Source organism: Macaca nemestrina, chromosome 10 (genome assembly GCF_043159975.1).
Source record: "Macaca nemestrina isolate mMacNem1 chromosome 10, mMacNem.hap1, whole genome shotgun sequence".
In the NCBI taxonomy this organism is placed as follows: Eukaryota; Metazoa; Chordata; class Mammalia; order Primates; family Cercopithecidae; genus Macaca; species Macaca nemestrina.
In genome coordinates this window covers 31,733,512-31,758,759 of record NC_092134.1, presented here as the reverse complement: position 1 = coordinate 31,758,759, position 25,248 = coordinate 31,733,512, and the positions used below count along the sequence as shown (strand labels likewise).

Genomic DNA, 25,248 nt, shown 5'->3' with positions numbered 1-25,248 from the left:
GTGGCCTGAGCATCCACGTCGTCGTTTTCGACTCACGGTCCCCGCTCACTGGATGTAGATACTGTGGACGCCAGAAGAGAAAAATAATTCAAAAGCCTGAAGTATCTCCTGCTTCTGTTTTTCTGTACAGAAAGAGCTTCTGAAATAGAGAAACTGGAATTTTTCTTTTAAATTCTGACACCAAAAAGTGGCGAATCTGACAACTAAAAATGCGAATCGGGCCTCGATGAGACGTCCCTGTCCGACGCTGGCGCAGGCTGCGGCGTTACAGAGGACGTGTGTCCCGGAGCGCCCGGAGGGGCCAGCCCAACTCTCCCCAGGTGCTTTCTCCCAGAAGGAAACAAGACTACGTAATAATGATAGGAATGGTCCCGCACTGCCAATGCGGAGCAGCCTTACACCTGAGGCCAGTAACTGGAGGTTTTTGTCTTCGCTGTGGCTTGCAGAACAAGGACCTCGCCCGCTTTTCTTCTCGCTGACCGAGCACTTGAGACTGCATTTCTGGGGTCGGCAGTGTGGACTGGCTGGTCACGATCGTGGGGACCAGGGACTTATTCCCTCGAGGGTCGACGGTTGGAAGTAATGTAGGTTTTGATAGTGAAGTGTGTTGAGAGGAGGCAGGAAGCACACCTAGAGGATGTGGAGAAGGAATTTCCCCTAGAGTAATTTCTAAAGGTTGAGCATGTATGTTTTAAAACTTCCCAAAGATCCATTGAAAAGCAAACCTTCCGGCAGGGCGCGGTGGCTCACGCCGGTAATCCCAGCACTATGGGAGGCCGAGGCGGGCGGATCACGAGGTCAGGAGATCGAGACCATCCTGGCTAACACGGTGAAACCCCGTCTCTTAATACAAAAAATTAGCCAGGCGTGGTGGTGGGCGCCTGTAGTCCCAGCTACTCGGGAGGCTGAGGCAGGAGGATCGCTTGAACCCAGGAGGCAGAGGTTGCAGTGAGTCGAGATCGTGCCACTGCACTCCAGCCTGGGCGACAGAGCGACACTCCGTCTCAAAAAAAAAAAAAAAAAAAAAAAAGTAAACCTTCCATCCCTAATACCCTGTATCTCGGTGATCCCCAGTAGTCACTACTGTTAACACTCTCTTAGGTTTTCTTCCAAATCTTATTAATACCTTTGCATATTATGTTTTTATTTATAGTACAGATTTTCATCCATTCAACAGAAGCTTATGGACTGCCTTTTTAGTTTATTTTTAAAGAATTCTTCTGCTTTAAATAAAAATTATATGTATTTATAGTGTACCATGTGATGTTTTCATAGATGTATATGTTGTGAAATGATTATCACAATGAAACTAAATTAACATATCCATCACATCACATAGTTGTGTGTGCGTGTGTGTATATGTTTATTTTGTGCTAAGAATATTTAAGATCGGCCAGGTGTCGTGGCTCAGGCCTGTAATCCCAGCACTTTGGGAGGTCGAGGTGGGCAGATCCCTTGAGACCAGGAGTTGGAGTCCAGCCTGGGCAACATAGTGAGACTCCATCTCTGCAAAAAAATAAAAAAATTAGCCAGGCACAGTGGCACCTGTAGTCCCAGCTACTTGAGACGCTGAGATGGGAGGATCACTTGAGCCTGGGAGGCAGAGGTTGTCATGAGCCGAGATCCTGCCACTATTCTGCTTTCTAATTCTACGAGTTACACTTTTTTTTGACTCTACATATAAGTGGGATCATGAAGTATTTGTGTTTCTGTGCCTGGCTTATTTCCCTTAGCATAAATTCATCCATGTTATCACAAATGACAGGATTTTCTTCTTTTTAAAAGCTGCATAGTATTCATTATGTATATAAATATACATATATATACCACATTCCTATATTTCACATTTTCTTTGTCCATTAGTTCACTCTTAGGTGAGTCCATACTTTGGCTATTATGAATAATGCTGCAATGAGCATGGTGATGCAGATAGCTCTTTGACATAGTGATTTCATTTTATTTGGATATATACCCAGAATATATGGTATATATGTATATATTGTATATATGGTATATATACATATATGATATGTAGTATATACTATATGGTTTACACTGTAGTTCTATTTTTAATTTTTTGAGGAGCCTCCATACTGCCTCCCATAATGGCTGTACCAATGTACATGCTCACCAACCACGCCTATTTTGGTTTTGACTTGTTTGCAGACCCCTCTAGTTGTCTAGGTTCTGAACTAGGTTTGCCTGTTGTTCTCACCCTTGCCCCCAAAACCACAGGTTCACGGAAATTTTCCTGCAAGGAAAAGTTTGTTTATTTTTATTTTTGTTAATGGTTTGAGAAGGGGAGAAGAGCTCTTTACCTAAACACCCAAACCTTTCTAAGCCTATCCTTTGTAAGCACTGTGTGGTCTAATTATTGGACCTCTGTGCTTATGATTCTATAATACCTCCTCTTAAACAAGATTAGTTTGCTGCTACTTGAAAGATCTTGGCCATTACTACTTCAAACTTACGTCGATGTCAGATTTATATTTGAGTATGATGTATGTAATTCTTGAAAATAGAGATTCCCTTTAAAAGAGAACTAAGGCCAGGCACAGTGGCTCATGCCTGTAATCTCAGCCCTTTAGGAGGCCGAGGTGGGTGGATCACCTGAGGTCAGGGGTTCAAGACCAGCTTGGGCAACGTGGTGAAACCCCATCTCTACTAAAAATGCAAAAATTAGCTGGGCGTGGTGGCAGGTGCCTGTAATCCCAGCTACTCGGGAGGCCGAGGCAGGAGAATCTCTTGAACCTGGGAGGTGAAGGTTGCAGTGAGCTGAGATTGCCTCACTGCACTCCAGCCTAGGCGTCAGAGCAAGACTCTGTCTCAAAAAAATAAATAAAATAGAACTGAAAGGAAAAATGTGCTATAATATAAATTTGTATTCAAACTACATATTCTGAACCAGATAAATGAGATATATATCAGGATGCTTTGTAAACTGAAATACTATATACAAATTTACATGTATTGACAGCCTTTCAGAATCTATATTAAGCACCTAATTACAAGTCACTGTGGAAATGACAGTGTGATAAAGACTAAAAAAGACCCATTAGGCATTTTGATTTAAAAAATCTTATTTTTCAAAATTTGGCCATATAATGCTTTGCTTTGTTAGTAAAGAACTGACCTAATTCCCTACAGGCATTGAAAACAAAACAAAGGCCAGAGCAATGGCTCATTCCTGTAATCCTAGCACTTTGGATTGAGGCGGAAGGATCGATTGAGTCAGCAGTTCAAGACCAGCTGGGCAATATAATGAGACCCCCTGTCTACAAAAAGAAAATTTTTTTTGTAGTTAGCCTGGCCTGGTGACACACACCTGTGGTCCCAGCTACTTAGGAGGCTGAGGCAGAAGGATCGCTTGAGCCCAGGAGTTCGAGGCTGCTGTGAGCTATGATCAAGCCACTATGATCTAGCTAGGGCAACAGAGCAAGATCTTTTTGCTAATAAATGGATAAAGTGTTGAGACATTGAATAAGGAGATTTAATGAGCCAACACACACAAAATAGAATAGTTATCAACACATAATACTCAAGGTTTTTTAAAAAAGTGTTGAGAGCTTGTTTCAGCAGCACATATACTAAAATTGAAGAATACAAGGAAGATTAGCATGGCCTCTGCACAAGAATGACATGCAAATTGAAGCGTTCCATATTTTAAAAAAATTTTTAAAAAGAATAAAAGTGTTGAGACAAATGTATAATTAACAAAGCCATAAACAGCCAAGAGAAACTTAGCTAATCTTTATTGGTGATTACATCCTACCTCCACCACTGCTTCTCTCAATTTATGACAAGAGCAAAGTTCCTACTTTTATAGGAACGCAAATGCATAAAGGTCATGATAAGGTGTTGAAAAATAAAATAAAACTGTTAGTTCCTGTATATTTTGTGATTCTAACTAATGACAGCCATTACTCTGTAGGAAAGATATATGTCTTTAGGGCAATGTTGCTTTTCAAAATGTAGTCATTCCTATTAATATTGACCTAGCAGCTGGCCGGGCACGGTGACTCACACCTGTAATCCCAGCACTTTGGGAGGCAGAGGTGGGTGGATCACGAGGTCAGGAGATCGAGACCATCCTGGCTAACATGGTGAAACCCCGTCTCTACTAAAAATACAAAAAATTAGCCGGGCGTGGTGACGGGCGCCTGTAGTCCCAGCTACTCAGGAGGCTGAGGCAGGAGAATGGCGTGAACCCGGGAGGCGGAGCTTGCAGTGACCCGAGATCGCGCCACTGCACTCCAGCCTGGGTGACAGAGGGAGACTCAGTCTCAAAAAAAAAAAAAAAATTGACCTAGCATTACAGTTTCTTGCTTATTAAAATGAAGTCTTTGAGGAAGTAGAATTATAGCATCATACTAGAATTAAAACTAAATGTTTGGTTTTCATTTATTTATGTATTTATTTATTTGAGACAGGGTCTCACTTTGTCACCTGCGCTGGAGTGCAGTAGTGTCATCATGGCTCATGGCAGCCTCAACCTTCGGGGCTCAAGCGATTCTCCCAGCTCAGCCTCGCAAGTAGCTGGGACTACAGGTGTGCAAAGCAAATTAAAAACTTTTTAATTTGTTAGTAGAAATGGGGTCCCATTAGGTTGCCCAGGCTGAGCTTGACTTCTTAGACTCAAGTAATCCTCCTGCCTCAGCCTCCCAAAGTGTTAGGATTACAGGCATGAGCCACTGCACCTGGTCAAAACTAAATGTTTAGATTGCAAGTCTTTGGAATTTTTTTCTTTAGACAACCATGTAGAATTGATCTCACCTCAAATGTCATCCTATTTAAAAATTGCAACCCTTTTAATACAACTTCTCACCAAACAGATTATAATTTACTTGCTTATTATGCTTATTATTTATTGTCTTACATTCACTAGAATGTAAGATCTATGAATGCAAATATTCTTGCCTATTGGTTCACTATTTTGTTCCTGTACATGGCCAATAAACAGATATTTAAATTACAAAATAAGTTTTTGAGGCCAAGGCCATAAATATTAGTTTAATTCTTGAGCATATATTCTGCAATATGATTAAACTTGTTTCCTAGGATAGTCATAACTGAAGCACTTGTCCTAATTTGATACAAGAGGCCAAACCATCATCTTCAAGGAAATTGTGATATTTGAAGAGAAGCCACCAGGTGGTGGTGTTGTTTCAGACTAATTCTTACTAGAATCAGGTCAATTGGTCAGTTTACTAAAAGATGAGTGGGCAGTTTCATCCTTTTCAGATCTTATGGTCCAGGAATCACTAAATTTTAAAATGTGAATGTTTTAATGCAGTTCAAGCAAATAAAATAATTCAAAAACTCCTCTGACTAAAGTCACAATAAGATCAAATAAGCTCAGAATTTTAAAGCTAGAAAAATCCTCAATTTCAGCCACCTCAATTACACATAAAGAAGTAAAAACAAGCTAGACAGGACAGCAAATTTGATCATTTAACCTAGCCTGGAATAACTAGATTATGATGTCTTTTGTAAATGAGCCATGATCTATACATTTCATAAATTTCTCTTCAAATACATGACTATGCCTCAAGTATTTGCTGTAGTTTGGGGAAAGGATTCCCTATTTAATAAATGGTGCTGGGAAAATTGGCTAGCCATAAGTAGAAAGCTGAAACTGGATCCTTTCCTTACTCCTTATACGAAAATTAATTCAAGATGGATTAGAGACTTAAATGTTAGACCTAATACCATAAAAACCCTAGAGGAAAACCTAGGTAGTACCATTCAGGACATAGGCATGGGCAAAGACTTCATGTCTAAAACACCAAAAGCAACGGCAGCAAAAGCCAAAATTGACAAATGGGATCTCATTAAACTAAAGAGCTCCTGCACAGCAAAAGAAACTACCATCAGAGTAAACAGGCAACCTACAGAATGGGAGAAAATTTTTGCAATCTACTCATCTGACAAAGGGCTAATATCCAGAACCTACAAAGAACTCAAACAAATTTACAAGAAAAAAACAAACAGCCCCATCAAAAAGTGGGCAAAGGATATGAACAGACATTTCTCAAAAGAAGACATTCATACAGCCAACAGACACATGAAAAAATGCTCATCATCACTGGCCATCAGAGAAATGCAAATCAAAACCACAATGAGATACCATCTCACACCAGTTAGAATGGCGATCATTCAAAAGTCAGGAAACAACAGGTGCTGGAGAGGATGTGGAGAAATAGGAACACTTTTACACTGTTGGTGGGATTGTAAACTAGTTCAACCATTATGGAAAACAGTATGGCGATTCCTCAAGGATCTAGAACTAGATGTACCATATGACCCAGCCATCCCATTACTGGGTATATACCCAAAGGATGATAAATCATGCTGCTCTAAAGACACATGCACACGTATGTTTATTGCGGCACTATTCACAATAGCAAAGACTTGGAATCAACCCAAATGTCCATCAGTGACAGACTGGATTAAGAAAATGTGGCACATATACACCATGGCATACTATGCAGCCATAAAAAAGGATGAGTTTGTGTCCTTTGTAGGGACATGGATGCAGCTGGAAACCATCATTCTTAGCAAACTATCACAAGAACAGAAAACCAAATACCGCATGTTCCCACTCATAGGTGGGAACTGAACAATGAGATCACTTGGACTCAGGAAGGGGAACATCACACACCGGGGCCTATCACGGGGAGGGGGGAGGAGGGAGGGGGGAGGGATTGCATTGGGAGTTATACCTGATGTAAATGACGAGTTGATGGGTGCTGACGAGTTGATGGGTGCAGCACACCAACATGGCACAAGTATACATATGTAACAAACCTGCACGTTATACACATGTACCCTAGAACTTAAAGTATAATAAAAAAAAAAAAAGTGAAAAACAAAATATTTTGTTACAACAGGACTATATGGACAATAGAGTTAATTACAATCTATTTTTAAATATTATACAAAGTTGTTGTGGTTTAAACAATATACTACTGGCCAAAAAATAAAGACTACTGGAATAGGAAAAAAAAAAAAAGAACTTAGCATTTATGTGTGTTCCATTGCCTATTGGAAGTTACATTCTGTTGTTCAGATTTTATTCTACAAAGAAGAAACCCATAAAATATAATAAGTGTAAATATATAAGTATAATAAATATAGGCTTCATAAGGGCTTATAACTATGTATATTTATAATTGTATTTTAAATTTAGGAGCAATTTGAGATCATAACTAGGTGTGTGAGTTTCACAAATCAGGATATTTATAGTGTTTCAAACATGTTTCCTTTTAAGGACATGTATTTTGCCAACAAAGCACAATTTCTCTTTAGACTAAAGGTTGTTATTTTTTCAATTAAGATACAATTCACATACCATAACTCACCATTTTTAAATGTACAATTCAGTGGTTTTTAGTAGATTCACAAGGTTTGTAACTGTCACCACTATTTAATACCAGAACATTTTCAGCAGGCTGAATAGAAAGTCTGTACCCATTAAGTAATAATTCTCTAGTCCCTGCCCCAAATTCCTGCCTCTGGTAACCTCTCATCTACTTTCTTTCTCTATGAATTTGCCTAATCTAGGTAGTTCATATAAGTAGGATCATACAGTATTTGTTCTTTTGTGTTTGGTTTATTTGGCATTATGTTTTCAAGGTTCATCCATATTGTAGCATGTATCAATATGTCATTCCTTTTTATGGCTGAATAATATTCTGTTATATGAATATACCACAATTTGTTTATCCATTCATAAGTTAATGGACATTGGGTTGTTTTCACTTTTTGGCTATTTGAATAAAGGTGCTATTAACATCTCTGCACAAGTTTTCGTGGGCACATATGTTTTCAGTTCTCTTGGGTATATACCTAGGAGTGGAATTGGTGGGTCATACGTGTGTTTAACTTTTTGAAGAACTACCAAACTATTTCCCGTGGTGGCTATGCCATTTTACATTCACACCAGCAATGCATCTGGGTTCTGTTTTTTCCACATTCTCACCATCACTTATTTTCCACTTTTTAAATTATAGCCATCGGCCGGGCGCGGTGGCTCAAGCCTGTAATCCCAGTACTTTGGGAGGCCGAGGCGGGTGGATCACGAAGTCAGGAGATCGAGACCATCCTGGCTAACATGGTGAAACCTCGTCTCTACTAAAAATACAAAAAACTAGCCGGGCGTGGTGGCGGGCGCCTGTAGTCCCAGCTACTCGGAGGCTGAGGCAGGAGAATGGCGTAAACCCGGGAGGCGGAGCTTGCAGTGAGCCGAGATCGCGCCACTGCACTCCAGCCTGGGTGACACAGCGAGACTCCGTCTCAAAAAAAAAAAAAAAAAAAAATTATAGCCATCCTCCTAGGTGGTTTGCATCATGGTTTTGATTTGAATTTTGCTGATAAAAACTAATGATGTTGAAAATCTTTTCACATGTTTATTGGACATATGTATATCTTCTTTGGAGAAATGTCTATTCACATGTTTTGACCATCTTTCAATTGGGTTATTTATCTTTTTATTGTTGAGTCATGAAAGTTCTTTATATATTCTGTGTACTAGATCCTTATCAGATTTACGATTTACAAATATTTTCTCCCATTCTGTGAGTTTTTTCACTTTGTTGAGCATGCCCTTTGACACACAAACTTTTTAAATTTTTTGTTTGTTTGTTTGTTTGAGACAGAGTCTTGCTCTGTTGCCCAAGCTGGAATGCAGTGGCGCAATCTCGACTCACTGCAAGCTCCGCCTCCCAGGTTCACGCCATTCTCCTGCCTCAGCCTCCCGAGTAGCTAGGACTACAGGTGCCCGCCACCACGCCTGGCTAATTTTTTTGTATTTTTAGTAGAGACGGGGTTTCACCATGTTAACCAGAATGGTCTCGATCTCCTGACCTCGTGATCCACCCGCCTCGGCCTTCCAAAGTGCTAGGAGTACAGGCTTGAGCTATCGCACTTGGCCAAAAGTTTTTAATTTTGTTGAAGTCCAGTGCTCTGGTTTGAATGTGTCCTCCAAAGCTCATGTGTTGGAAACATGATCCCCAATGCAACACTATTGAGAAGTGGGACTTTTATGAGGTGATTAGATCATAAGAGGCTTTATCTTCATGGATGAATTCATGTTGTTATCAAAGGAGTGGGTTTGTTATCACTAGAGTAAGTTTGTTATGAAGGCTAGTTCTGCCCTTTCTCTCAAGAGTGCTCTCTTGCCCTCCCACCTTCTGCCATGGGATGACAGAGCAAGAAGGCCCTCACAGGATGCAGGCACCTTGATGTTGAACTTCCCAGCCTCCAAAATTGTGAGAAGTAAATTTTTCTTCTTTATCAGTTACTCAGTCTGTGATATTATGTTATAACAATATGAAATGGTTTAAGACATACAAGTTATCATTTTTTTCTCAGCTGGGTGTGGTGGCCCACGCCTGCCTTCCTAGCACTTTGAAAGGCCGAGATGGGTGGACCACCTGAGGTCAGGAGTTCAAGACCAGGCTGGCCAACATGGCAAAACCCTGTTTCTACTAAAGATACAAAAATTAGCCACGTGTGGTGGTGCACACCTGTAATCCCAGTTACCCAGGAGGAGGCTGAGGCAGGAGAATGGAGGTTGCAGTGAGCCCAGGAGGTGGAGGTTGCAGTGAGCCAAGATCGCGCCACTGCACTCCCGCCTGGGCAACAGGGCAAGACTCTCGCTCTCAAAAAAAAAAAAAAAAAAAAAAAAAGTTACCTATTTTTTTTCTTTTGTAGCTTGTGCTTTTGGTATCATATCTGAGAAACCATTGCCTCACCCAAGCTCACAAAGATTTACTTATATTTTCTTCTAGGAGTTTTTTAGTTTTAGCTCTTACATTTTGATCTTTTTCTATTTTGGGTTGATTTTTGCAAATCATGTGAAATATGGATCCAAATTCATTCGCTTGACCAGGCTCGAGTGGCTCATGCCTATAATCCCTGTACTTTGGGAGGCCAAGGCAGGCAGATCACTTGAGGCCAGGAGTTTGAAACCAGCTTGGCCAACATGGTGAAACCTCTCTCTACTAAAAATACAAAAATTAGCCAGGTGTGGTGTTGCATGCTTGTAATCCCACCTACTTGGGAGGCTGAGGCAGGAGAATCACTTGAACTTGGGAGGTGGAGGTTGCAGTGAGCCGAGATTGCACCACTGCACTTCTGCCTGAGTGACAGAGCAAGACTCTGTCTCAGAAAAAAAAAAAAGCCCTGGCATGTGAATATTCAGTTGTCCCGGCACCTTTTGTTGAAAAAAGTAGAGTACACTTCCTCCATTAAATGGTCTTCACAACTTGTCAAAAATCAATTGATCATAGATAATATAAATGTCTTTTCTTTTATTTTTCTTTTTTTTTGAGACAGTCTCACTCTGTCACCCAGGCTGGAGTGTAGTGGCACAATCTCCACTCACTGCAACTTCCACCTCCTGGGCTCAATTGAGTCTCCTGCCTCAGCCTCCCAAGTAGCCGGAACTACATGCGTGTGCCACCATGCCCGGCTAATTTTTTTTGTTGTTGTTGTTGAGATGGAGTCTTACTCTGTTGCCCAGGCTGGAATGCAGTGGTGCAAACTCGGCTCACCACAACCTCCACCTCCCAGGTTCAAGTGATTCTCCTGCCTCCGCCTCCCGAGTAGCTGGGATTACAGGCACCCACCACCATGCCCGGCTAATTTTTTGTTTGTTTAGTAGAGATAGGGTTTCACCATGTTGGCCAAGCTGGTCTTGAACTCCTGACCTCAGGTGATCCGCCCACTTTGGACTCCCAAAGTGCTGGGATTACAGGTGTGAACCACTGTGCCCAGCATCTTTTTTTTATTTTCTTTCTTTTATTCTTTTCTTTTCTTTTTTTTTTTTTTTTTTTTTTGAGTCTTGCTCTGTCACGTAGGCTGGAGTGCAGTGGCATAATCTCAGCTCACTACAACCTCTGCCTCCCGGGCTCAAGTGATCTTCCCACCTAGGCTTCTGAGTAGCTGGAACTACAGGTGTGCACCAACACACCCAGATAATTTTTGTATTTTTAGTAGAGACAGGGTTTCAACATGTTGCCAAGGCTGGTCTCAAACTCCTGTACTCAAGTGATCTGCCTGCCTTGGCCTCCCAAAGTACTGCTGGCATTGCAGAAGTGAGCCACCACACTTGACCCATCTTTTTTCTTTTTTTAATAATTTTAACTAATTTTACAAAAAAGTCAGTATTCATTTCAAGTTACTACATTACAAATTTATTTCTGAATTCTCTCTCTCTTTTTTTTTTTTTCCTGAGACAGTCTCTCTCTGTTGCCCAAGCTGCAGTACAGGCACACAATCTCGGCTCACTGCAACCTTCACCTCCTGGGTTCAAGCGATTCTCGTGCCTCAGCCTCCCCAGAAGCCGGCATTACAGGTGCACACCACCATGCCTGGCTAATTTTTGTATTTTTAGTAGAAAGGGGTTTTCACCTTGTTGGCCAGCCTGATCTCAAACTCCTGGCCTCAAGTGATCCACCCACCTCGGCCTCCCAAAGTGCTGAGATTACAGGTATGAGCCACTGTGCCCAACCTCTGAATGATCAATTCTAGTCCATTGATGTATATGTTTATCTTTGCGCCAGTACCACACACACTGAGTTGATTTTTTTTTTTTTAATTTCGAGACAGAGCATCACTCTGTTGCCCAGACTGGAATATGGTGATGCAATCATAGCTCACTGTAGTCTCAAACTCCTGGACTCAAGCAATCCCCCTGCCTCAGTCTCCTGAATAGCAAGGACTATGAGTGTGCGACACCATCCCTGGCTAATTTTTTAATTTTTTGCAGGGATGGAGCCTCACTATGTTGCCCAGGCTGGTCTTAAACTCCTGGCCTTGAGTGATCCTCCCACCTTAGCCTCCCACAGCAGCTGTTGATTGTTGTAGCTTTGTAGTAGATTTTAAAATTAGGAAATGTGAGTCCTCCAACTTTGTTCTTTTCCTACTTTGTCTTTGCTATTCTGGGTCGGTCCCTTAAATTTCCATGTGAATTTTAGAATCAGTTTATTCATTTCTGCAAAAAAAAAAAAAAAAAAAAAAAAAAAAGGCAGTTGGAATTTTTATAGGGATTACATTGAATCTGTAGGTTAATTTGGGAAGTGTCTTAGTTTGTTCCTGCTGCTATAACAAAATACCTTAGACTGAGTAATTTATAAACAATAGAAATTTATTTATCACAGTTCTAGAGCTGGAAAGTTCAAGATCAACACACTAGCAGATTTGGGCTTGTTAAGGATTGCTGTCTGCTTCCAAGATGGTGCCTCTTGGTGCATTCTCATATGGTTGAAGGACAAAAGGCACTGAGCACTCCTTTCGACCTTTTTTTTTTGAGATGGAGTCTCACTCCGTCAGCAGACTGGAGTGCAATGGTGAGATCTCAGCTCACTGCACCCTCCGCCTCCCAGGTTCAAGGGATTCTCCTGCCTCAGCCCCACAAGTAGCTGGGACTACAGGCACGTGCCACTACACCTGGCTAATTTATGTACTTTTAGTAGAGACAGGGTTTCACCATGTTGGCCAGGATGGTCTCGACCTCCTGACCTCACGATCCACCCGCCTCGGCCTCCCAAAGTGCTGGAATTACAGGCCTGAGCCACCACGCCCGACCACCTTCAACCTTTTTAAAAAGAGTACTAATCCATTCATGAGGTCAGAGCCCTCATAAGTTAATCCTTTCACTAGAAGTCCTACCTCTTACTGCTATCACATAAATAGAGTAGTTTCCCCTTATCTGTGGTGAACTTTTCAAGGTTTCACTTACCCATGGTCCACCTCGGTCCAAAATATTCAATTGAAAATTCCAGAAATAATTCATAAGTTTTAAATTGCTTTCTATTCTGAGTAGCATGTTAATATCTCACACCATCCTGCTCTGTGCTGTCCTGAATGTTAATTTTCTCTCTTTGTTCAGCATATCCCTGCTATAAATGCTACCCACCTGCTAGTCACTTAGTAGCCATCTCAGTTATCAAATCAACTGTCACAGTATTACAGTGCTTGTGTTCAAGTAACTCTTGTTTTACTTAATAATCACCCCAGGCTGGGTGCGGTGGCTCATGCCTGTAATCCCAACACTTCAGGTGGATCACCTGAGGTCAGGAGTTCGCGAACAGCCTGACCAAGGTGGTGAAACCCCGTCTCTACTAAAAATACAAAATTGGCAGGACACAGCAGCTCACGTCTGTAATCCCAGCACTTTGGAAGGCTGAGGCGGGTGGATCATGAGGTCAGGAGTTCAAGACCAGCCTGGTCAACCCGATGAAACCCCATCTCTACTAAAAATACAAAAATTAGCTGGGCATGGTGGTGCGTGCCTGTAATCCCAGTTTACTCTGGAGGCTGAGTCAGGAGAATCACTTGAACCCCGGAGGCAGAGGTTACAGTGAGCCGAGATCATGCCCTGCACTCCAGCCTGGGCAGCAGAGCAACACTCTATCTTGCAAAATAAATAAATAAATAAGCCATGTGTGGTGGCACATGCCTGTAATACCAGGTACTAGGGAGGCAGAGGCAGGAGAATCACCTCAACCCAGGAGGCAGAGGTTGCGGTGAGCTAAGATTGCACCATTGTACTCCAGCCTGTACCACAAGAGCGAAACTCCGTCTCAAAAAAAAAAAAAAAAAAAGAAAAGAAAAGAAAAAGAAAGAAAAGAAAAGAAAATCACCCCAAAATGCAAGGGTAGTGATCCTGGCAATTCTGATATGCCAAAAAGAAGCCTTTGCTTTTTCCAACCCTCTCTTCCATACTACTCGTTTTCCAACTTCCATGCTTTATACTCTGATGCAATACTAGTAATCAGCAGTGAGGAGATCTAGTCCTGGGCGCTCCAGAGCATTGTCATCATATAAGGTTTGATACTATCCGCAGTTTCAGGCATCCACTGGGAGTCTTGAAACATATCCCCCATAGATAAGGTTGAGAGGAGGGTACCGGGTTGAATTCCAACATATGAATTTTGGAGGGATACCTATATTCAAACCATAGCAGGAAGTGGTGTCCTCTTAACAACATTTATGGGCCAGGCACAGCAGCTTATGCTGGTAATCCTAGCATTTTGGTAGGCCAAAGCAGGTGTATCGCTCGAACCCAGGAGTTTGAGACCAGCCTGGGAAACATGGTAAAACCCCATATCTATTTAAAAAAAAAAATTAGGCTGGATGTGATGGCTCACACCTATAATCCCAGCATTTTGGGAGGCCAAGGCAGACGGATCATGAAGTCAGGAGTTCAAGACCAGCCTGGCCAACATAGTGAAACCCCATCTCTATTAAAAATACAAAAATTAGCTGGGCGTGGTGGCACACACCTGTAGTCCCAGATACTTGAGAGGCTGAGGTGGGATAACTGCTTGAACTTGGGAGATGGTGGTTGTAGTGAACCGAGATCATGCCATGGCACTCCAGCCTGGGTGACAGAGTGAGACTCCCTCTCAAAAAAAAAAACAAAAAAATTACAAAAATTAGCTGGGCATGGTGGCACACACCTGTAATCCTAGCTACTCAGAAGGCTGAGGTGAGAGGATCGCCTGAGTTCAGAAAGTCAAGGTTGCAGTGAGCTGTGATCACACCACTGCACTCCAGCATGGGAAATAGAGAGAGACTGTGTCTGAAAAAAAAAATAATAATAATTAATTAAAAACCATAAAAAAGCAATATTGTATAGGCCAGGAGTGGTTGTTCACACCTGTAATCCCAACACTTTGGGAGGCCAAGGTAGGTGGATCACCTGAGGTCAGGATTTAGAGTTCAGCCTGGCCAAATGGTGAAACCCCGTGTCTACTAAAAATACTAAAATTAGCCCGGCATGGTGGTGTGCGTCTGTAGTCTCAGCTACTCTGGAGGCTGAGGCAAGAGAATTGCTTGAACCGAGGAGGCAGAGGTTGCAGTGAGCTGAGATTGTGCCATCGCACTCCAGCCTGGATGACAGAGTGAGACACCATCTCCAAAAAAAACCAAAAAACAGAAAAAACCCCACAATATAATGTCTTCCAATCCATGACTATGTGATGTATTTTCATTAATTAAAATATCTTTTGCGTAGCACAGTGGCTCACACCTGTAATCCCAGCACTTTGGGAGGCTGAGGCATGTGGATCACCTGAGGGCAGGAGTTTGAGACCAGCCTGGCCAACATTGTGAAACCCCATCTCTACTAAAAATACAAAAATTAGCCAGGCATGGTGGTGTGCACCTATAATGCCAGCTACTCGGGAGGCTGAGGTGGGAGAATGGCATGAACCCAGGAGGCAGAGCTTACAGTGAGCCGAGATGGCACCACTGCACTCCATCCTGGGTGACAGAGTGAGACTCTGCCTCAAAAAAATATATACACATATATATATTTTTTTTCAATGTTTTGGAGTTTTCAGTAACAGGTATTATAGTTCTTTGGTTAAACTTATTTATTTTGTTGAGACAAATGGTTCTTAACCTGACATTCTGTTAATTCACAGTAGACTTCTGGGAGCCTGCACACCTACTAAAATTATTTTCAGAATTTTATCTCTGTGTGGCATGCATTTTTTTTTTTTTTTTTTTTTTGAGATGGACTCTTGCTCTGTCACCTGGGCTAGAGTGCAATGGCACGATCTTGGCTCACTGCAACCTCCGCCTCCTGGGTTCAAGCAATTCTCCTGCCTCAGTTGCCCGAGTACCTGGGATTACAGGCGTGCGCTACCATGCACGGCTAATTTTTGTATTTTTAGTAGAGATGGGGTTTCACCATGTTCTTCAGGCTGGTCTCAAACTCCTGACCTCGTGATCCACCTGCCTCGGCCTCCCAAAGTGCTGGAATTACAGGCATGAGCCACCGCATCTGGCCCATGCATTCTTTTCTCAGAAAGACAGTCTGGAACCTCTATCAGAATCTCAAAGGATCTGTCTGTGACCTAAATTTTTTGTTTTGTTTTGTTTTTGAGACAGAGTCTCACTCTGTTGCCCACGCTGGAGTGCAATGGCACGATTTCGGCTCCCCACAACCTCTGCCTCCCAGATTCAAGTGATTTTCCTGCCTCAGCGTCCTGAATAGCTGGGATTGCAGGCATGCACCACCACACCTGGCTAATTTTTGGTTTTTTTACTAGAGACAGGATTTCACCATGTTGGCCAGGCTGATCTTGAACTCCTGCGCCTGGCCTGTGACTTAAATTTTTATTTTTGTTTTTATTTATTTATTATATATAATAAACAGAAATGTATTGGCTCAGGATTCAGGAGGCTGGGAAGTCCAAGACTGAAGGACTGACATCTGGCAAGGGCCTTATTCTGTGTTATCCCATGGTGGAAGGGCAAAGAGAGGGCAAGAGAGAGCCAAAAGGTGGCCAGACTCATCCTTTTATAAAGAAACTTTGATGCCTGGGAGCAGTGGCTCACATCTGTAATCTCAGCATTTTGTGAGGCTAAAGAGGGTGGATCGCTTGACCCCAAGAGTTTGAGACCAGCATGGGCAACATGATGAAACTTTATCTGTATAAAACATTTAAAACTCGTCCAGGCACGGTGGCTCATACCTGTAATCCCAGCACTTTGGAGGCTGAGGTGGGTGGATCATGAGGTCAGAAGTTTGAGACCAGCCTGGCCAATATGGTGAAACCCTGTCTCTACTAAAAATACAGAAATTAGCTGGGCATGGTGGCGTGTGCCTGTAATCCCAGCTACTTGGCAGGCTGAGGCAGGAGAATCACTTGAACCCAAGAGGCAGAGGTTGCAGTGAGCCAAGATTGCCCCACTGTACTCTAGCCTGGGCAACAGAGCGAGACTCCATCTCAAAAAAAAAATTGCCTAACGCAGTGGCTCATGCCTGTAATCTCAGCACTTTGGGAGGCCAAGGCTAGCGGATCACCTGAGATCAGGAGTTTGAGACCAGCCTGACCAACATAGAGAAACTCTGTCTCTACTAAAAATACAAAATTAGCTTGGTATGGTGGCACATGCCTATAAGCCCAGCTACTTGGGAGGGTGAGGCAGGAGAATTGCTTGAACCTGCGAGATGGAGGTTGTGGTGAGCCAAGATTGTGCCATTGCACTCCAGCCTGGGCAACAAGAGTGAAACTCCATCTCAAACAAACAAACGAAAAAAAAGTAAAAAAATCCTTTCTGGCAGTGATGACCTACCCACAAGAACATGCCTCTTGCAAAGGATCTCCTTCATTCCTCTTCAGAAGAGAAGAGGAAACACAAGAGGAAACGCCTGGTGCAGAGCCCCAATTCCTACTTCATGGATGTGAAATGCCCAGGATGCTATAAAATCACCATAGTCTTTAGCATGCACAAACAGTCGTTTTGTGTTTTGGCTGCTCTACTGTCCTCTGCTAGCCTACAAGAGGAAAAGCAAGGCTTACAGAAGGATGTTTCTTTAGGAGGAAGCAGCACTAAAAGCACGCTGAATCAAGATGAGTGGGAAACCATCTCAATAAACAGGTTTTGGATCTAAAAAAAAAAAAATAGCTGGGCATGTTGGCACACATTTATAGTCCCAGCTATTTGGGAGGCTAAGGTGGAAAAAATCACTTGAGCCTGGGAGGTGGCTCATGCCTGTAATTCCAGCACTTTGAGAGGCTGAGGCAGGCGGGTCACTTGAGTCCAGGAATTCAAGACCAGCCTAGGCAACATGGTGAAACCCAGTCTCTATTATTATTATTATTTTTTTTTTTTTTTGAGACGGAGTCTCGCTCTGTCGCCCAGGCTGGAGTGCAGTGGCCGGATCTCAGCTCACTGCAAGCTCCGCCTCCTGGGTTCACGCCATTCTCCTGCCTCAGCCTCCGGAGTAACTGGGACTACAGGCGCCCGCCACCTCGCCCGCCTAGTTTTTTGTATCTTTTAGTAGAGACGGGGTTTCATCGTGTTAGCCAGGATGGTCTCGATCTCCTGACCTCGTGATCCGCCCGTCTCGGCCTCCCAAAGTGCTGGGATTACAGGCTTGAGCCACCGCGCCCGGCCCCAGTCTCTATTATTAAAAAAAAAGTTCAAAAAATTAAAAATTAAATTATTTGTTACATAATTTTTAGAGGAATTTATTAACTACCCAGCTATGCATTAACTATAATAACTATTTATATAGTTAGTCAAATTTTGTAGGCTATAGGACAGCTGTTGTTTCTGAAGTTGAAGTTAGTTAATATATTTTAAAAAGTGAACACTTGCATGATAAAATATACTACAATAGGACTTGGAAAAAATGGAGTGAAAAAAAAAAAACTTGGTTACTGGCATTTTTGCTGTTAATGTTGCACTGGCAGGAAAAAGAAATTAGGTGACTTTTTTGATGTAGGGTCCAAAGGAAAGGTTCCTTTTGGCCCTCTGAAGAGTACTGAAAAATCAATCCACAAAAAGGCAGATTAATTGAAGAAAATACATACAACAACTGGGGACAGTTGGTGCACATCTGTAATCCCAGCAACTCAGAAGGCTCAGGCAGGAGTATTGTTTGAGGCCAAGAGTTGGAGACCAGCCTGGGAAACATAGAAAGACCCAGTCTCTAAAGAATAAAAATAAAAATGAAAAACAAAAACAGAAAAGACATATGGATTTATTTAACATGTATACACAGGAGCCTTTAGAATGAAGATCCAAAAATACAGGGAAAATTGTCCTTTAATGTTTAGATTTACAAACTAGAACAGCGGTGTAGAAATGTGATTGGACAAAAGGGTTATGACCTAATGCTAGTAGCCTGAGTAGGACACCCAGAAATGCCTGTGTGTCTATATTCTTTTTGGCCTCTCTGGGTATTTTTTTTTTTTTTTTCTGGTTATGGGGCAGGACCCTCTCTGAAATGGAGAGTCTTAGGATCAATAATCAAACAAGACAGGTCAGATAATTTTTTTATGGCCAATTTTTACACAGAAGGGTAGAAGGAAAATAAAAGTAATATTTTTAGGTTTTATGGTTGGCTTTGGGGAAAAGGGGTTCTGGTTTCTATGATCTGCCTTGGGAAGAGGGATTCTGGTTTCTATGGCTAGGTTTTGGGGAGAATGGGACTGTAAGAACATCAGGAGAAAGAGGAAAAGTTTTGCTTCTGAGGCCTTCATCTTGGGGGTATTGTGTTTTTTTAAGAGACAGGGTTTCACTCTGTCACCCAGGCTGGAGTGCAGTGGCATGATCTCGGCTCACTGCAGCCTCAGCCTCCCAGGTTCAAGTGATCCTCCCACCTCAGCCTCCCAAGTAGCTGAAACTACTACACCACCACACCCAGCTAATTTCTAAACTTTTTTTTTTGTAGAGACGGTGTCTCACTATGTTGCCAGCCTGGTCTCAAACTCCTGGCCTCATATGATCCTCCTGCCTCAACCTTCAAGTAGCTAGGATTACAGGCACATGCCACCATGCCTGGATATTTTGTTTTTGTTTTTGTAGAGACAGAGTCTGCTGTGTTACCCAGGCTGATCTCGAACTCCTGGCCTCAAGCAGTCGCCCGCCTCAGCCTCCTAAAGTGCTGGATTACAAGCATAAGCCACTATAATCAGCCGGATATTGTTTTCTGAGTCCCAAAAGTGAGCATAATGATTGTTATAATTGAACATAACTGTGTTAGTTGTAGCTGAGAAAGCAAAGGCTTTGGAATTTTATTTAAAAGCAAACAAAGCCATGCGTGGTGGTGCATGCCTATAGTCCCAGTACTTTGGGAGGATGAGGCAGGAAGATTACTTGATCTGGGGAGATTGAGGCTGCACTGGTGAGTGATCATGCCACTGCACTCCAGCCGGACCAACAGAGTGAGACCCTGTCTCTAAATAAATAAATAAATAAATAAATAAAAGCAAACAAAATATATCTAACCAATCAACAACTTGAGACTGCCCAATCAATCCTATCGACTTACCAGTGATTAAAATGAACTGTTGGCTTTTTTTTTTTTTTAAAGAGACAGGGTCTCCTGTCACCCATGCTGGGATGTATGGCACGATCATAGCTCACTGCAGCTTTGAACTCCAGGTCTCAAGCAATCCTCCTGCCTCAGCCTCCCAAAGAAAATGGATTATTTTGAACAAAAACATCTGATGAACCCTTTTTCCAGACCTGATTTTCTGTCAAGCTTCTGTTCTGAATCTCCAACTACTTACTAGAGAGTTCTTTATGGGATATTCACTCAAGCTTCATATGTCTAAAACCAAACATATCTTTTTGCTAACTAAAAAGTAAAACAAACAACTCTAAAAATCTGATTTACTCTCCCAACTTTCTTATTTCTCTGCTCAGTGAGCCAAATTCTACCTCTCCTTGCCATGTATGAGTTAATGCAGAGGGCCTTTCTCTGGCCTCACAGTGACCAAATCTTATTCATTCATCCTTTATCTCCTACTTTTGGACAGCAGCCTATTTCTCCTCACCCTCAAATACCTTTGAACACCACCACTTTGCATCTAAAGTCTGTCCTCTACTAGGTACTGAATAAAAGTTCACAGAATATATCATGTTAGTTTCTTTATTAGAAACCTTTAAAACTTGTTGCCCAAGGATGTTCGTAATTGTTGGTTACTATCTTAGTTTTCTGCTGCTATAATGGAATACCACAGGCTGGGTGATTTATAAAGAAAACAAATTAATTTCTCACAGTTCTAGAGACTGGAAAGTCCAAGAGCATGGCATTGCTATCTGGTGAGGCCTTTATGCTGTATCATAACATGGCAGAAGGTTAAGCAAGCTTGTGAGAACAAGAGGAGAAATAGAACCGAACTCATCCTTTTATCAGGAGCCCACTTCTGAGATAATAGCATTAATCCATTTATGATGGCAGAGCTCTCGTGACTGAATTACCTCTTAAAGAAAGCACCTCTTTTTTGTTTTGTTTTGTTTTGAGGCAAGGTCTTGCTATGTTGCCAAGGATGGTCTCAAACTCCTGGCCTCAAGTGATCCTCCTGCCTCAGCATTCCAAAGTGCTGGGATTACAGGCGTGAGCCTCTGTGCCCAGTCAATAGCACCTCTTAATACTGTTATAATGGAAATTATATATATATTTTTTGAGGTGGAGTCTCGCTCTGTTGCCCAGGCTGGAGTGCAATGGTGTGATCTCAGCTCACTGCAACCTCCTCCTCCCAGGTTCAAGCAATTCTCCTGCCTCAGTCTCCCGAGTAGCTGGGATTACAGGCACCCACCACCACGCCCAGCTAATTTTTGTATTTTTAGTAGAGACGGGATTTCACCATATTGGCCAGGCTGGTCTCGAACTCCTGACCTCATGATCCGCCCGCCTCAGCCTCCCAAAGTTTTGGGATTACAGGTGTGAACCACTGCGCCCAACTGGCAATTACATTTCAACATGAGTTTTGGCAGGAACACTTAAATCATAGTAGTTACTTACTTGTTTAGAAGGCTAACTTTTTGAGGGCAGCGTCTTTCTTCTTCTTCTCTGTATCCCTAGTGCTACCATACTGGAGTTCAATAAATGTTTGTTGAATTCATGAAGGATGAGGCTTGACTTTCTTAGCATTCAAATACTCCCATAATCAGATCCAACTGATTACCTCCCTCCAGTTCAGTCAAACATTGTGGAATTGCGGGGAAACTCACTGTTTCCAGGACTCTGTAGATTTTGCTTCTAAAGTGAGGTTTGCCATTATCATCGGGAAAGCCATCCAGCCACTCTGTGGTTCAGATTCCTCTGCAAAATGAAGGATTGGTCAAGAGTGAAACCTCTTAGACTAAATGCATACAAAGCACCAAGGCTGGGCGCGGTGGCTCACGCCTGTAATCCCAGCACTTTGGGAGGCTGAGGCGGGTAGATCATGAGGTCAGGAGATCGAGACCAGCCTGGCTCATATGGTGAAACCCCGTCTCTACTAAAAATATAAAAATTAGCTGGGTGTGGTGGCGGGCGTGCCTGTAGTCCCAGCTACTCGGGAGGCTGAGGCAGGAGAATGGCGTGAATCTGGAGGCGGAACTTGCAGTGAGCCGAGATCGCGCCACTGCACTCCAGCCTGGGCAACAGAGCGAGACTGTCTCTTAAACAACAACAACAACAACAACAACAACAACAAAGCACCAAAGACCTTGAACATGCAGAATCAGACTGTGATTCTGCACCTCTACAAGCTCCCAGGGGATGCTAATGCAGCTAGATCCACAGACTATCCTTGCTATGGTCTGAATATTTGTACCTTTCAAAGATCATGTTGAAATTTAATCCCCAATGTGGCAGTATTGAGAAGTGGGGCCTTCAAGAGGTGACTGGGCCATGAGGGCTCTGCTTTCATGGTGGATTAATCCATTTCTGGATTCACGGATTAATGAATTAATGGATTGTTGTGAGAGCAGGACTGGTGGCTTTCTAAGCATACTCAGTCTCCTTACCATGAGACATCCTGCACAGCCTTGGGAGCCTGCAGAGAGCCATCACCAGCAAGAAGGCCCTCACCAGATATGGTCCCTTGACCTTGGACTTCTCAGCCTCCATAACTATAAGGAATAAATTCCTTTTCTTATAAATTACCCGGTTTCGGGTATTCTGTTTTAAGCAACAGAAAGACTAAGACAACCGTTTAATTACGAAGTTCTATGTTCTCTGGCTTATTTATTGTCTTTTTCATGACTGACGCTATAAAGTTCTGTATATTGCTTCTCTTCCCTGAGATGCTTTCTCTATTCATTTCCCTCCATATAAGTCCAACTCATCTTTTCAAGCTCTTTCTCCTGGGCAAAGCCTTCCCTGACTACTCTAGTTCCCCAGTTCCTCCCATCTTTCTTTTTTCTATTATAGTATCCATTGTTGGCACTTGGAATGTTACACTAATCACCTACAACTATTAATTGTTGCTTATCATTATGTATACAAGTAACCAGTTATATAGTTATATACATTTTTTCTTTCCTGGGAGGCTTACCACAATGCCTCAGGTATAGTAAGTTGCAAGTTTTGTTGAATAAATGAATGAATGAATGAATGAATGAATGAATGAATGAATAACTTACTACAGTATTGGTGCTCCAGAGAGATATCAAATGTTTCAGTATTTTATAAAATTGTTTTCCAGAACATGGAGGAAACTGCCAATTTGGAATTTCCCCAGCCTATTCAAATGAGGCAGTCCAAGCTAAGCAATAATTTGATCCATTCAAAAGTTAATGACATTAAAAATATCTTAAATATTGATATTAAATTTCAAATTTCTCTTGAGCTTCTGAAACACTGGCATTTGCTACTGCTGTTTTTGTCTCACTTTTCAAAGCCAAATATACACAATATATTATGCATGAGAAATTAGCGTCATATTGCATAAAAGATTTGTCCATAGAGTATGATTTGTTATTATATCATGATTTCAACAGCCTGGTCAAACAATCTACTTTATACTAAATATCATGCTGCATATCAAATAATGAAGTGGACTTTCTGCCTGTTGAAAGACAAAGAATCTTTATTATTGATATAGAGAAGTTGTTTTAAATCTTAAAGTTAAAATAAGGAAGTTCTTTGAATATTGCTTAACTCACTACTGTGGGAAAAAATGTAGAAGCATTTCAGAACCTACCACTCTATTTTGCATTTCTATTGAACAGTTGCTTTTTTAACCAACTTGCAATATTTGTTTTATAAAATATACTTTAACTCAAATATCAATTTGTCATTTTTGACAAGAGTAAATAACTATATTACATATTACCAAATTTTTGATCAGATAAATATTTTGGATGTAAGTCATTATAATTGAAATTTACTGTAAAATCTCTTGGTAAACTTGTAAAGTACTAGCTCCACAAATGTAAAGCTTTATAATCATTACTATGCAAAACATATAATATTTCTGCAAATGCTGGAAAATATAAGCTAAATGAGTACACCTAGTAAAAGTAATGTGTCACTTGAATAGGAGCTATAAAGTATAATGGATCTTATTCTTAACAGATTTTAGCCATTTAAGTTTGTTTTCTTTACATGCTAAAGAATTTCTGTTCTTAGTTTAGTTTATATACTTCTGATGGAAACTTCTCGTCACAAAGTAAAGTGCAAATTCTCAGAAGACAGACGTTAATATTCACTTTTAACCAGCTTTTCATTTATTTAATTCTCTAGCGTCTGATAAAATAGTTATGAGAGGAGGTCATCTTTAGTTCTGGTTTTGCAAAGCTCTCTGTCACCTCTGATCTCAGTTCTTCAGAATAGAGCAACACAGAATACGGAATTCATAGAGACCAGAAGACCTGACTCCGACCTGGCATTTTTATAGAATGCTTAGAGCCAGAAGAACCTTGGAGATCTCTTTGTTTTACAATTGGGGATGCTGTGGCCTTGAGGTCACCCTGCTCATTAACTTGAACTCTTCTCTTCTTCAGTCCGTAGTTCTTTCCATCTTGTGAAGTGAGACATGGGAAAACTAAGAATATTAAGAGCATCAGAAAACACAGGTAGGTGAAGGAGGTAACAAAATCTCTTCCAGACGGCTGGGAAGCTCTACCATTTGCAGCTTGCATCTCCACACCTGGCTCAGTTCTCAATGGCTGCCATCCTTGGGAGGCTTAAACTTCAACCAGTGACTGGCACTTACTAGACTGTTGATTAGACAAATGGAATATCTCTAATTGGGGTTTATTATCTGTATCTGTCACAAGATAACCACATTTTTCAAAAAGGAAAACAAATGTTTACTTTATCCCACAGATTCTTATTGTGTGTGCACTGAATGTTCATTACATGTACTTCCTTCTAACCTTTATCAAGTGCTTACTGTGGGCCAGTCAGTATGCTGTTTGCTTCAACTGCATTGCATAGTCCCTGCTTGTCTGCAGGGGATACGTTCCAAGACTCCAGTAGGTGCCTGGAACTGCAGATAGTATCCTGAACCCTATATATACTGTTTTATCCTATATATACAAACCTATGATAAAGTTCAACGTATAAATTAGGCACAGAAATAGATTAACAATAACTAATAATAAAATATAGCAATTATAACAATACACTGTAATAAAAGTTATGTGAATGTAATCTCTCTGTCTCAAAATGTCTTACTGTACTGTATTCACCTATTTTCCTCAACCAGGGTTGACCATGGGTAACTGACGTCAAGGAAAGTAAAACCACAGATGAGTGGCAACTATTGTACTTCATTAAATCTTTATAGCTGAGTGCGGTGGCTCACACCTGTAATCCCAGCACTTTGGGAGGCCGAGGCGGGCGGATCGCCTGAATTCAGGAGTTTGAGACCAGCCTGGCCAACATGGTAAAACCTCGTCTCTACTAAGAATACAAAAAATTAGCCTGGCGTGGTAGTGGTGCCTGTAGTCTCAGCTACTCAGGAGGCTGAGGCAGGAGAATCGCTTGAACCAGGG

At 41.7% G+C, this 25,248-nt stretch overlaps 1 long non-coding RNA gene, 1 other non-coding gene and 1 pseudogene across 2 annotated transcripts; all 3 read left to right on the top strand.

Annotated features, from left to right (window-relative positions):
* The first annotated feature begins 186 nt into the window (after nucleotides 1-186).
* On the top strand, nucleotides 187-25,248 carry LOC139356670 (uncharacterized). Its single transcript, XR_011608930.1, has 3 exons — nucleotides 187-584; nucleotides 24,253-24,324; nucleotides 24,960-25,248. It is a non-coding gene; the product is annotated as an uncharacterized lncRNA (long non-coding RNA).
* Nucleotides 3,564-3,666, top strand: LOC112428894 (U6 spliceosomal RNA). The gene has a single exon (XR_003020959.1). It is a non-coding gene; the product is annotated as a U6 spliceosomal RNA (small nuclear RNA).
* On the top strand, nucleotides 17,108-17,358 carry LOC105493838 (small ribosomal subunit protein eS27-like; annotated as a pseudogene).